Here is a 9,715-nt window from a genome sequence, read left to right as displayed (position 1 = left end):
TAGGAAAAGGAGTACGTCAAGGCTGTATATTGTCACCCTGCTTATTTAACTTATATGCAGAGTACATCATGAGAAGTGCTGGACTGGAAGAAACACAAGCTGGAATCAAGATTGCTGGGAGAAATATCAATAACCTCAGACATGCAGATGACACCACCCTTATGGCAGAAAGTGAAAAAGAACTAAAAAGCCTCTTGATGAAAGTGAAAGAAGAGAGTGAAAAAGTTGGCTTAAAGCTCAACATTCAGAAAATGAAGATCATGGCATCTGGTCCCATCACTTCATGGGAAATAGATGGGGAAACAGTGACTGACTTTATTTTTTTGGGCTCCAAAATCACTGCAGATGGTGATTGCAGCCAGGAAATTAAAAGACGCTTACTCCTTGGAAGGAAAGTTATGACCAACCTAGACAGCATATTAAAAAGCAGAGACATTACTTTGCCAACAAAGGTCCATCTAGTCAAGGCTATGGTTTTTCTAGTAGTCCTGTATGGATGTGAGAGTTGGACTATAAAGAAAGCTGAGTACTGAGGAATCGATGCTTTTGAACCATGGTGTTGGAGAAGACTCTTGAGAGTCCCTTGGACTGCAAGGAGATCCAACCAGTCCATCCTAAAGGAAATCAGTCCCGGGTGTCCATTGGAAGGACTGATGTTGAAGCTGAAACTCCAATACTTTGGCCACCTGATGCGAAGAGCTGACTCATTTGAAAAGACCCTGATGCTGGGAAAGATTGAGGGCAGGAGGAGAAGGGGATGACAGAAGATGAGATGGTTGGATGGCATCACCGACTCAATGGACATGAATTTGGGTAAACTCCAGGAGCTGGTGATGGACAGGGAGGCTTGGTGTGCTGCGGTTCATGGGGTCACAAAGAATCGGACACGACTGAGCGACTGAACTGAATTGAAGCATCTCTGCAGGACCCCCATCCCTGCCTAAATTGAGCCCAATATAGTTGGAGGAATAAGGCCCAGAGAAATGTGGAGTCCTGCCCGGCTCACACAGCCCATTCATGGCACCACTACAATGAGAACCTTTAACTTCAGCCTCCTTGGTCAGTGCTCTTAACAAGACACCAGAGTTCCAGGAGGTTCCTAGTGCCCCACAATAAGGGCAGTGACAGATGTCAGCACATAGCCAAGCCTGAAATCCTTTCCCAAAGGAGGGAGAAAATTCTCAAAATGACTGGTGGCCTTTATGACTCAGACTGTGCTGTGGGCCATGGAAAAATAATGGTTTGTTTGGTTTGGTTTACTTTCTGAGAAAGAGAGGCCAAGCTACATCACACCAACATGTGGTGACGCTGAGTCTGAGCTGTGATCCTCAGTGATGTGGGGAAGGGATTCAGCATCCATGGGCTGGGATGGAAGATAGAGGGTTGGGGACCAGGTTTGAGTCTGGGCCAACAGAAGGGCAAGCCCAAGAGGCCTGAGGCAACAATCTCTCCATCTGCCAGATAGTTGCAACAGCTATTCTAAGCCCTGGCTCGAGGCCAGCCTTGATTGATTTCAGCAATAAAATGACATGTTCCAAAACTCATCTGTTTTGGACCATCAATGACAAAGAGAGTTATTACAGAATGTCAAATCTGTCCCTGTGTTTGGGACACATTTCTGTATTAATACTTGTTTGGCCTCTACAAATGATTCATGTGGGGCAGCGGAATGACTGAGTCACTGTCAGAATAATTTACTCACATCCCTCTCATCATTATTGTACATTCTTTCCTAGAGCCAAACATTACTCACATGTCTCTTTGACCTACGTTAATATGAATGTCACTGATAGGCTGTTTTCTCTCTGCTGAGCTGAGGTGTGGTAAACAGGAAAACAAGATGAAAAGCATTTCCAATGATAGTTATGGAACCCTGTGGTTAAAGGGTCAACCCACATTTTCTAGTCATGGAACAAAGGAATGATGATCAAACTTGGCATTAACAAATTCTACCTCTGTCCACACCTCAGCTATTTCAAAGGGTTTTCTAGTGCTGCTTCAGTGAAGTCAATTTCCCCCTCCTACCCACAGGCATCTTTTTGCTGCCCCAGGCTCAGGAAGCAACTGTGCACCATCCTCTTTGTTCAGACTCCTTTTCCTTTAGGCAAAAAGAACAGAAATCTTCTCCAACTAGCTCAGCAAAAAGCAGGGACTATACGGACTTCCCTGGTGGTCCAGTGGCTAAGACTCTGCGTTCCCAATGCAGGGGGCCCAGGTTTGATCCCTGGTCAGGGAACTAGATCCTACATTTGCAACTAAAAATTCTGCATCCTATAAATAAGACCCAATGCAGCCAAATAAATAAACATTAAAAAAAAAACAAACCCAAACCAACAGAGACTGTGTTGGAAGGAAAGTGGGGTTTCTCTCAGGAAGCTGAGCTAGTGAGGAGATAGGAAATACTTGGGAGAGCTAGAGTTCCTTCTCTAAAGAGATACATTTTTAAACAATTTAAGGAGACATGTGGGTAGGAGGGTCACTGAGCTCCTGTTGCCAGGTTAGAGGAAGAAGTATGATGTCAAGGGGTTTGACAGTAAGTCCAGCCCCACCTGACGCTGCATCATGGGGAGGAACAACTGTAATTACATGACACAAGAAACCCACGCTTCATCTATTTCTACCTGTGCCAAGTGGCCCTTCTTCTGTTCAAATCAGAGCATGGACTGTGCCCCACGCACCCTGTTATCCATCCGAACACAAGGACTGCAGGCTAAATTCCAAATACCCAAGACCGAAATCTTCAGTTCTGCCTAAGAGAATGGCTCGATCTTTGAAATTTTATTGTCTTGTACAGGGCATTCTCTGTACTAGTTTGTTGTAGTTATAAAACAGTTAGCAAGACAGCTTACATTTCCATTTAATCAATATTTTCTATCCTATACATCTCTGCTCCCAATTTTTTTTCTCTTCAAAATCCATTCTTTAAAAGAAAAAAAAATCACTGGAGAAATGTGTGTTAAAAAACAACAATAAAAACCATCTAACAACTGACGTGCCAATAGTCAAGTCTGTGACTTGTAGAGAAGGTGGTCAAACAATGGCACATGATATACCTATACCCACCCACCAGCTCTTCAAGGCCTGCCCTCAGCCAGGACCCAGGCTCACCATCAGACACTCAGGGTCAGGCTGACTAGCGCTCCCCAGGGCTAGAGTGACTATGCTCTGGTCCCCAGAAACCTGCAAAGTGCCTAGAATCTCGTTAGCTTCTCTCTGCTTTTCTCCATTGTTTCTAAATAGCTTGCCACACCCTTCTCATTTTGCAGGGGGCAATTTTATGACTTCATGTACAAGTAGTCTGGCCCTGTGAGTGCCCCGAAAATGGAAGACATAAGGCTTGTATGGAGTGTAAAGGAAGCTCTCCATCACTAATTGCAGCACATAACCAGTGTTGTTGTGATGTGTTTTCTCACACTGTGAAGGTTGACTCCCATGCATCCATTTGGATTTAAGGTTTTGTTTCTTCAAAACATGGGTGTATTTTTTCCCAAGATACTCCTCAAAATATTGAGTTGGCCTAAAGGTTTGTTTGGGTTTTCCATAACATCTTATGTAACAAACCTTTTGGCCAACTCAATATGAACAGAGAATGTTCATGAGTAGAGGAAAGCAGAGTAGTTGCACTGCTGTCCACTGGGCAAGGAATATGGGGATAGTCTGAGAAGAGAGAGGACATGGAAGGGCAAGAAATTTGGCCTAAATGGTTGCTGCCACAAGGAAGATGGTTAGTGTCTAAGCATGACTTGCCATGTGCATATGTGTGTGCTCACTCAGTCACACGCAAATCTTTGTGACTCCATGGACTGTAGCCCACCAGGCTCCTCTGTCCATGGGATTCTCCAGGCAAGAATACCAGAGTGGGTTGCCACTTCCTACTCCAGGGGACCTGTCCTACTCCAGGGATCAAACTTGTGTCTCGTGTATTGGCAAGCAGATTCTTTACCACTGTGCCACCTGGGAAGCCCATGTGAATAGGAAACACAGACCAATCTCATTTGCACTAACACCCCTGGAGCTCCAGGCAGCTTTCTAGAGGGGTAGGGGGCTTGTTTGGTACAACCACCATTTTTCTGGAGATGATATTTCATCTCTTGCACAAGGAGATATTCTATTAAATTAATGGCCCTGGAAGGACAACTAGTGGCCTTGATCCGCCAGCCATGGAGCTGTCAACCCTGGACCCACCCACCGTCCTTGTCAGGTTTCTTATGGGAGTGTTTGCCCCAACCCTGCTTAGAAATAGCGCACTGGCTTTGGCCAGTCTACCACAGTTGAGAAAATAAATGAAAAAGAAAAAAGGAGAACATAGAAGCCAGGAAAAGGAGAAGAGCCCAGATGAACTTCCTTTCCAGATTCCCTCTGTGGATTTCCCTGGTGGCCCAGTGGTTAAGACTCCACGCTTCCTTTGCAGGGGGCATGGGTTTGATCCCTGGTTGGGGAACTAAGATCCCACATGCTGTAGGACAAGGCCAGAAAACAAAACAAGACCAAAAGACTCCCTCCATGCTAGGCACATGCTTTCAATCAGGCCTGAGACTCCATTATTCTTTCTGACAACACGAGAGCTGGTATACTGTGCCCTTCAGACTAGAGAGGAAAGAGAGGCTCAAGGGGTTAAATGACACTCAGTTGACTAGGGGCAGAGCCAGGATGCAACCCTGAGGCTTTCTGCCTTTAAAGCTCATAAGCACTCATCACTGTCCCCACTGCTGCGGATTATCTCATTTTCCTTATCTGGCTGTCAAGGAGTAATTACCTCGCAATTCCCTCCTGTCTCATTCTTTCCATTACCGTCACCCTCACACGTTAACACAGATCAGGCTCCGTCAGCTCGTGGTCAGCCGTCCCCTCTGCCGATGGCTGCCCCATTTTGGTCCCTTAGGCCAACAGACCACCTGTGCATCCCATGCACTCTGCCCATATGGTGGCCCCAACTGTCTCATGACCTCCTGCTCCCGCTCACTTTTGCTCTGGTCCCAACTCCACCGGTGTCCTAATGGTTAAAGAAGACAGCTTCAGGGACAAGAAATACACAGTGACCAAAACTGTCAGAACCGCCTGCCCTGAAATTCATGGGCACTAAGGGGCAATCCCACAGTGGGCTGGAGGACAGAACATGCAGCGAGGAGAGGGCCTGGAACCCGGGAAGTCTGCCCTTCCAGCCCCCTCTGCTGCCTTCGTCCCTGTGGCTGGTGCCTGCTTAGCCAGCCTGGGAGAGGACCCCTGTCTACAGGGCCTGGCCCTGGCGCCCCCTAGAAGTCACTGAACGCAGCAACCCTTATTCAGTCCAGGAAATCACTGTCTATAGCGGGTTCTTCAGCCTGGTTGCTCTCATAGCTCCAGTGATAGGGAGAGTACCACCTCTTTTCACTGCCAGACAGCCCTCATCATCAGAAAGACCACACCAATGTTTTCATGCATTTCTAGTCCTGATCTTCTTATCCAGATTTATGAAAACGACTTCATTTTCCCATAGGTCTTCTCCTGTATTTCATTTTTTTTAAGCAAAAGCAGTCTTTTTTTTTTTTTTTTTTAAATTTTTTTAGCTGTGCCGGGTCTTAGTAGTGGCATGTGGGAGCTGGTTCCCTGACCAGGCATTGAACCCAGGCCCCCTGCCTTGGGAGCACGGAGCCTTAACCAGGGGTGTCCCAGATCTTCTCCTATACTCATCAGTCATTGCAAGACTGTACATTTCCATCCATGACATTCCACCTTGGTGACATCAGGCAGCTGTTCCACCTTGCTGAAATTATTTTGGGCCCTAATTCTACCATCAAACTCACTATCATTTGTCTTTCTATAAATCTCAAATTCGATTAAGATGTATAGTGTGAATCTGAGTCGCTGATATGAACACTGAACATGACTGTTAAAGACCAAAGCTTTTCAGAATGTATTTAGAGGCTTTCTTCCAGGCTGTCACCCATTCTTCAATCAATAATGTTTTAGATTCCGTCTTTTAAAAAGTCACAGATTAATCTCTCTCCTAACTCAATCAGCATTTCTTCATTTTATAAATTTAGTGGCTCTTTACAGTCCAGATAAACCATACCTGCTACATACATACCCCCGATCTGATCGACCAATAGTCCCATTGGAAGGGGAAATAAAAGATCGCTGGGTATGATTTACAGCGAGCCACTGCTGGCTCTTGGTAAATTTCTACTTGCTTGACTAAGAATTCACAAAACATTCACTTAATTCCCTAGGGAGTTTCTAGATTCTACCTTCTTTCCTGTTTTTTTTTTTTTTAAGTCTTTATTTACTACAATATTGCTTTTGTTTTATGTTTTGGTTTTTTGGCCAAAAGGTATGTAGGATCTTAGCTCCCTGACCCAGAATCTAATCCAAATCCCCTGCATTAAAAGATGAAGTCCTAACCACTGGGCAGCCAGGTTAGGTCCTGATTCTACCTCCTTTCCTTTTTTGACAATTAGAGCAGTGTTTTCTTTCTTTCTTTCTTTCTTTTTTTTGAGGTTGGAATTGCTTTTACTGGGGCAAGCATGGCAGGCCCACCATGGTCAGCTTAGTTTTCTGCCCTCCAAGGCAGCCAAAGCCGGGCTCCTCCACCCACCACCTACATGGGTTAGTGGAACATGCAGAGCTCAATCAGAGGGTGGAGGCAGGGGGTCGGGGGGAGCTTCCAGGGCCTGGGGCTGATGGAACAGGAGCAGGTGGCACCGGCTGGCTGGCCTTGGCCAGCATGGACTGCCCAGGCAGTGTCCCAGGCCAACATGGGGGCTGAGAAGCTCCCTGGGGGAGGCAGGCAGCACCTGGGGGCCCACAGGCCTTGGGGGATGCTGGGCCCATGGTGGGCAGAGGCCTGCAGGAGCCCAGCCATACCTGGCCAGCATGCCTGAGAGCTGGGCAGTGGCAAGACTTTCACCAGGAGGGAGGCAGCTCCCACCCCAGGTCTGGGTCCTTGGGGCCTGGGGTGTGAAGGGGGACACAGAAGGCACTTACTAGGGAGCTGAGGCTGGAAGGCTGAAGCCAGAGGCCTGGGGATGGGGGCCCTGGCCTGGGTTGGCTGGGTCTAGAGCAGTGTTTTCTTACCTTGAGCCTTTCCATACTTCCTGTTTTTCATAATTCCTCAGAGATGACTGACAGGCATTCTAGTCCATTTACCTGCAATTTGACTGAATCAGGATATGAACTTATTCAAAACAGGTGTTTTTTTTTCCCCCCATTTCTTCCCCTACCTTGGGCTTCCATTTCCTGTTCCCCATGTTTTGCATTGTGTTGGTCATTAACCTTGATAGAATGGCAAAGTTAAAAAACAGGTGCGTTTTCTCTTTGTCACTTGTAAACATGGTATCATCTACCCCAAACAGGCTCATGCCTTTGCAGTTCTTCCTGCCCTGAACCAAATAAAAGCAGTCATTATTCTTGTTCTTCAAGCCCCAGTTCACCCTGCCCTTTATTCATCCTGTTTCTATCTTTACAAATTTTTTCACTCATTCACCCACTGGATGAACTTTTGTTAGGAAATCTATATCTTGTTCCCCAAATAAGATAATTAATTACACTCTATTGACACATTCTTCTTTTGCCAAGTTTTGGTATTTGCGTGCATTATTTGTTTCTCTACACACCTCCTCAGCACCCAGATGATCAGATGTCACTTCTTTGGATATAATTGAGGTTGGGGGAAAGGGAGGGAGAGAAAAAAAAATTATAGTCCATATAGCAGGTCAGGAGTAAAGGTATTTACAATGCATCCTGGGGAGAGATTAAAAACGACAAGGTGTCTCTGGTGGTCAGTGGTTAAGAATCTGCCAGCCATTGCAGAGGACACGGGTGCAATCCCTGCTCTGGGAGGATTCCACGTGCCATGGGGCAACTAAGCCAGTATGCCACAACCACTGAAGCCCGCACACCCTAGAGCCCATGCTTCGCAAGAAGAGAAGCCACCACGATGAGAAGCCTGTACACCACAAGCAGAGAGGAGGCCCCGCTCGCCACTAGTGAAAACCAGGAGGCAGTGACAAAGACGCAGTGCAACCAAAAATAATAAATAAGTAAAATTTTAAAAACTGAAACAAGACAAAGAAAGTAAACCCTGGTATTTTAACCACATCCCCCATTTCTCAGAAGAAGGAGAGTTAAGGCATGCATTTAAGTGAGTTTCTTTGGGGACAAGGTGGGAGCTGATGACAAGAACCACCAGTTTCAAGTCATAAAATCAGACAAGGAAAACAAAATACCTTTAGGCATGCATATAAATGTTCACACAAGCTTCTCGCTTAAACTGCAAGGGAAGCAGATTCTGAAACATTTCTAAGAAATTATTACTTAATATGTATAAAAATATTACCAATGGTTTAGTAATGGTATAGTTCCTGTTATTTTAGTTAGTTAAGTATAAAAATTAAAATAAGGGTTTTTGGTGGATCTGTGACCTCAGTGTCTCCAATTCTATGTTTCACTTAAGACCTTAAGTTATTTATTTAAATTGGTTAAATATTTAATAAACAGAATAGTAAAAAAATAGTTTTCCTTTCTAAAGAGCAAGAAAAATTTCCTTTCTTTGTATTAAAAAGATACATTTTACTATCCAAATATTTGTATATCTTTCCAGGGAAATGAAATCTGGCAAGATTTATGCCTTTCATATAATGAAGATCATAATATTTAAAAAGTGCATTTACTGTGAAAGTAAGTAACTTTCTCAATTAGTGTCCCAGTTGAGACAATTGTGTCAATAGAGAGAATAGTGTCCCAATTTCTCAATTAGTGTCTCGATTGTCTCAAAAGTGCAATAAGGATGCACTTTCACAATCCAATATAGAACTCAAAATGTTTTACAGCCCAATAGTAAATATAAGTTTCTAATTTGAATGAAGTCTAAAATATACAAGTCAGGACTCTGACCATACAAAAGGATAATACTCAGAGAGAGCTCACAGTTCAGAATCATCCCACAGCAATTTCGGGGGGGTAGTAATTAGATTTTTTGGAGAAGGAAATGGCAACCCACTCCAGTATTCTTGCCTGGATAATCCCAGGGACAGAGGAGCCTAGTGGGCTGCCGTCTATGGTGTCGCACAGAGTCGGACACGACTGAAGCGACTTAGCAGCAGCAGCAGTAATTAGACCTAACAGTATTATCATTCTAATGAGCAAGTTAAATCAGAGAGCTCTCAATTTTGGAATTCCAGTATTAATCAACTATAAGTAAGTGTTAGCTTGTATGTATCACCAACGACTGAGATGTTTCTAATGAATTGACTATTACATTTCCTAAGTTCTGAAAGGCCAACAGACCAAAGAAAGAGATTTCTCTATATTCCTGCTTGAAACCAACAGCTTCAGCAAACTGCTAGCCTTGATTCAGGACCCACGGCTTTAAGATATTTAACTGTAAGATTCTCTCATCTCATCTCATCTCATCTCATCCCATCTCATCTCATCCCATCCCATCCCATCCCATCCACGGGGTTTCAGACACAGAGTCCTCGTGCATGAGGAGTCACCCATGAAACCACAGTGAAGTGAAGCCCAGTGAGTGAAGAAGCTTCTTGGGGCAGCAGCAATGGAAACAGACCTTCAAGTTTGAGTTGGAGATGAAAGGGTGTTCTGAACAGAGGCTCTGACTTGTGCTAAGACATGTAGGGTGACCCACATGGCCTGAAAACTCCAAGAACTGACTGAGGGAAGAAGCAGGAGGGAAGTCTGGCCAGCTGAATTGGGCCCTTGACAAAAGGGCCTGAAACGT

At 44.9% G+C, this 9,715-nt stretch overlaps 2 non-coding genes across 2 annotated transcripts; one reads left to right on the top strand and one right to left on the bottom strand.

The window, feature by feature from the left end:
- Positions 1-2,163: 2,163 nt before the first annotated feature.
- On the top strand, positions 2,164-2,236 carry TRNAG-CCC (transfer RNA glycine (anticodon CCC)). Its single transcript has one exon. It is a non-coding gene; the product is annotated as a tRNA-Gly (tRNA).
- A 6,972-nt stretch (positions 2,237-9,208) lies between these two features.
- LOC112448614 (small nucleolar RNA SNORA2/SNORA34 family) lies at positions 9,209-9,340 on the bottom strand. The gene has a single exon (XR_003036997.1). It is a non-coding gene; the product is annotated as a small nucleolar RNA SNORA2/SNORA34 family (small nucleolar RNA).
- Positions 9,341-9,715: the final 375 nt, after the last annotated feature.

This window comes from Bos taurus, chromosome 10 (assembly GCF_002263795.3).
Source record: "Bos taurus isolate L1 Dominette 01449 registration number 42190680 breed Hereford chromosome 10, ARS-UCD2.0, whole genome shotgun sequence".
Taxonomy (NCBI): domain Eukaryota; kingdom Metazoa; phylum Chordata; class Mammalia; order Artiodactyla; family Bovidae; genus Bos; species Bos taurus.
Note: the sequence above shows the minus strand (reverse complement) of the source record. Positions and strands in the feature narration are given on the sequence as shown.